Genomic DNA, 4,736 nt, shown 5'->3' on the forward strand with positions numbered 1-4,736 from the left:
GTCCGGAGGTGAAGAATTATATATAGGAAGTCCAGTTTCGGCCACCGGGAAAGTTTCGGGGGTTATCGGTATTGTACCGAGACCACCGGAAGGGTCCCGGGGGTCCACCGGGTGGGGCCACCTATCCTGGAGGGGCCCGTGGGCTGAAGTGGGAAGGGAACCAGCCCTTAGTGGGCTGGGGCGCCCCCCATGGGCCTCCCCCTGCGCCTAGGGTTGGAAACCCTGGGGGTGGGGGGCACCCCACTTGACTTGGGGGGGAAGTTTCTCCCCCTGGCCGCCGCCCCCCTTGTAGATGGGTTCCAGGGGCCGGCACCCCCCCCCCCTCCAGGGGGCCTATATATACGGGGGGAGGGAGGGCTGTTGTACCCTAGTCCTTGGCGCCTCCCTCTCCCCCTGCAACACCTCTCCCTCCCGCTTGTGCTTGGTGAAGCCCTGCCGGGATCCCGCTACTTCCACCACCACGCCATCGTGCTGCTGGATCTCCATCAACCTCTCCTTCCCCCTTGCTGGATCAAGAAGGAGGAGACGTCGCTGCTCCGTACGTGTGTTGAACGCGGAGGTGCCGTCCGTTCGGCACTCGATCATCGGTGATTTGGATCACGGCGAGTACGACTCCATCAACCCCGTTCATTAGAACGCTTCCTCTCGCGATCTACAAGGGTATGTAGATGCACTCCTTTCCCCTTGTTGCTAGTATACTCCATAGATGGATCTTGGTGATACGTAGGAAATTTTAAAATTCTGCTACGATCCCCAACAGGGTTAATTTGATAAATACCACTCCAAATCTGGTGTTTCTGAGAAATGCCACTGCAATTTCCAAACTTTGAAAAATGCCATTTCGTGCCATTTCCAGTGGCATTTTTTGAAGTCTGGAGGGGCGTTTTCCAAAGTTTGCAAAAATTGAAGCGACATTTTTCAAAGTTTGGAAATTGCAGTGGCATTTTTATGAATCGCCATAATTGGAGTGGCATTTATCTAATTTGTTTTTGAGACGGAAGCGGGGTGTCAACTGGGCTGTGCGGGGCACTCTGGCCTGTCTAGACAGCCTTCTCTTTTATGTGTACCACAGACCAGCCCAGTAGTTTTTTTTTCTTTCTGAAAATGGCTAGCCCAGCTTTTTTGTGATTTGCCAAGTAAGTCGCTTTGTCAGGCCTGTTGGGCTGCAAATCTTTCAAGAGGAGGAGAGCTTCATTCGGCTGGCCGAGAAAATGGCCTATCAGTAATGAGAAATGGGTTGTACATTTTTAAAACACATCAAACCGGCAATTAGTTTCAAATTTATTTTTTTCATTTCGAGATTTTAAATTGCATTGATTTTTATGCGTGGACAATTTGTTGGATTTTATATTGATATATATTTATTTTTAAAATTCGTTTGAATGTGACTCGAAATTTCGGGACTAAAAACAGTTCGGACCGCACCGAAATATGCAAAATTTCATATAATTTTTTAACCGTGGCCACAATATGGGCTGTAATGCTAACGAAAAGAATATGGGCTCCAAAAAAACCTTAAGAATTAGCAAATGGGCTGTAAATTATTAGAAATAATGGCAGATGGGTTGTATGCTGTTTTTCACAGATTTGAGGCTTTCCTAAAAAAAGGTTGACGCACAAGCAGTGACTGTTGGATGTCCATCCAACGGCCGTCGTGCTTCTTCAATCTCTGCTCTTCCTGCTCCAGCCGCTCAAACAAGCTCCGGCGGGACTGCCTGCTCCCTCCTCCACGCGGCCGGCTGTGCTGCCGCGCAGGCCTCACCGCCCCACCGTACTCCCATCGCTGGCCTAGCCATCCCTCTACTCACCCACACATGCTGTTATTCTCCGGCGACCGCAGACGAACTAGTAAACCCTCGTACAGTCGTACTCCCCTCCGCGTGGGAAATAACTGTCGAGTCTTCCCTGCCTCCGTGTTGTTCCCTTCCTAGGCCTCGTCGTCGTCCACCGCCCTGGTGCTCTCGGCGCGGCCTGGTCAACGTGGTCAATGACCGACATGCATCTGAAGTGGACTGTACGTGGAGAGGCTGACAGCTGGGTCCATGGCCGCACGCAAGGAAATGCCTCCTTATTACGCGCAAAATAATGATTCCTCCACCTGACATCTGGGACCCACCGAAAGGGCCTCTGTATTTCGCGTAAAAAACGTTACCACCGCTGACAGCTCAGACCCACCAGCTATATCTTCGCACGCAAGGAAGTGCCTCCTTATTACGCACAAAAAAATGAATACTCCCCCTGCTAGCTGGGACCCAGTATAGTGGCAGGCTGACTTGTGGGCCTACTAAGTTGACGGGGACGGAGGGCTTTGTCAACTTAGTCAATATGCACGATTCTAGCTCCAGTGACCGTACGATGTCCATCCAACGGCCGTAGTGCTTCTTCAACCTCTGGTCTTCTTTCTCCAGCCGCCCAAACCAGCGCCGGTCGTGCTTCGTGCTCCTGCCTCCCGTGGCCGGCTGCGATGCCGCGGAGGCCTCACCACCCCTACTACTCCCACCGCTGGCCAGGCCATCCCTCTACTAGCCAACACACCCTATTATTCTGTGGCGACGGCAGCCTCACACCGCAGTGAACCAGTGAACTCTCATACTCCTCTACGCATGGGCATCCGCTGCCGCGTCTTCCCCGGCTCCGCGTCGTCCCCTTCCTAGGCCTCGCTGTCGTCCACCGCCCTGGTGCTCTCGGCGTGGCGTGGTCAACGTGGTCAAGGAACAGCTTCCATCGGACGTGGACTGTACGTGGAGAGGCTGACAGCTGGGTCCACGGCCGCAGCAAAGAAGTGCCTCCTTATTACGCGCAAAATAATTATTCCTCCACCTGACAGCGGGGACCCACCGGACGGGCCACCATATTTCGCGAAAAAAACGTTTCCCCTGACTGCTGGGACCCACTAGCTACATCTTCGCACGCAAGAAAGTGCGTCCGGGCAAAACAAAAAATGATTCGCCCCCCTGACTGCTGGGACCCACCAGCTACATCTTCGCACGCAAGGAAGTGCCTGACAGTCGGGACCCACCTGGTCGAAGCGTATGTAGCGTTGTCATTCTGGTCGCGAACGTGTACGTACATACTGGTCGATGTAGAGGCGTGCACGTCTCGTAGTAGAGGCGCGCACGTAGCATGTACACGTACGTACAACGGCCAGGGTGCAAGAAAGTAAATACGGCCACGTGCGTACATATGGGCGGGGTCTCGAACACCTACTCGCGCGTACGTACGGCCAGGGCTCGTGTACATGGCTGGGTCGGAACGGAGAAACAGCGTCGTCGTCGTGTTCATGGGGAGCCAACCGGCTGGGTCAGAACGGAATGCGTCGTCGTGTTCATCGATCGGGAGGGCTTGGATGGAACAACCGATGGAAACGAGGCGTAGCGTACCGCAGAACGGAGGTAACGGCCTTGTGTTCGACCGGCCACGTTCGAAACAGGATCCTGTTCATCGGGAGGGGTCTGGCGTACCGCAAAACGGAGGAAACGGACCTCCTACGGTCGAAACGGGGGTCCTGTTGATCGGAAGGGGTCTGGCGTACCGCAAAACGGAGGAAACAGACTTGTGTTGGAGCGCTACGGTCGAAACAAGGGTCCTGTTCATCGGGAGGGGTGTGGCGTACCGCAAAACGGGACTCCACGGGATACTGTTCATCTCCATTGTCGACCCCCTCCAGCCTTCACGGGCTACTGTTCATCTACCGTCGACCTCCTCCAGCCTCCACCTGCGACTGTTCATCCACGGGCTCCTGTTCATCCAGCCTCCACCGCGCGCTACTCCACCGGCTACTGTTCAACCAGCCCTCTCCACGGGCTCCTGTTCAACCACCCCTCCACGGACTACTGTTCATCCAACCCTCCACCGTCTACTGTTCATCCAGCTCTCCACGGGGTGGTCCTGTTCGTCCAGCCCTCCACGGGGTCCTGCTCATCCAGCCCCAACCGGCTCGATCGATCAGGGTCCTGTTCATCCAGAGGCAACACCACAGGGTCCTAATCATCCACCCCCACCGGGAACTGTTCATCCAACCCCCCCCCCCCAGCAACGCTCCTCATCCAGAGGCAGCATCGATCGGCTTCAGTTAGCAGCAGTAGCGAAGGAATCGCTCGCTCGGGTTCAGTTAACAGCCATCGATCGATCGCTCGGGTTCAGGAACGCGTAGCCTGCAGTGCAATCGCTCGGGTTCAGTTAGAGCCCAATGCCTCGCACCCACGCGCGTGCGTGTATGAGAGAAACGCGCATCGCTCGGCCCCGACCACCCACCATAACCGGGAACACCCCAATATTTTCCTCGCCCTCGCTTCTACCATGGTTTTTTCTGTCATGGACGGCCCAAAGAATGTCATGCAGCTGCGTCTCCGGCCCGCCCAGGACGAAAAGCCCATTTTCTGTCATGATTTTTTGTCATAGAAGTAGGAGCCCACCACATCTATGATGATACCGGGTTTTGTCACAATTATCGTCATAGAAGTGTCATAAGTATGATAGAAAAAATTTCGTTCAGCCCAAAATGTCACGGATGTGTCTTTTTTTGTAGTGATCACCGACGGTTTAGTTCATATCCTATGTGTTTTTTGTGTAGATCAACAGGCGGTTGCACTATGAGTGACGTGTGCTTTCCATTCTGGATCCCACACCCTCAGTTAGTTGAACCATGTGCGCTTTAATGGCCAGGTTAAAGAAAAATATCGCATTTGAATCGCCCTGCACAACGTAAATTCGCCACAATATGCAATTGAACAAAT

The sequence above is a fragment of the Triticum aestivum genome, chromosome 5D, assembly GCF_018294505.1.
Source record: "Triticum aestivum cultivar Chinese Spring chromosome 5D, IWGSC CS RefSeq v2.1, whole genome shotgun sequence".
NCBI lineage: Eukaryota > Viridiplantae > Streptophyta > Magnoliopsida > Poales > Poaceae > Triticum > Triticum aestivum.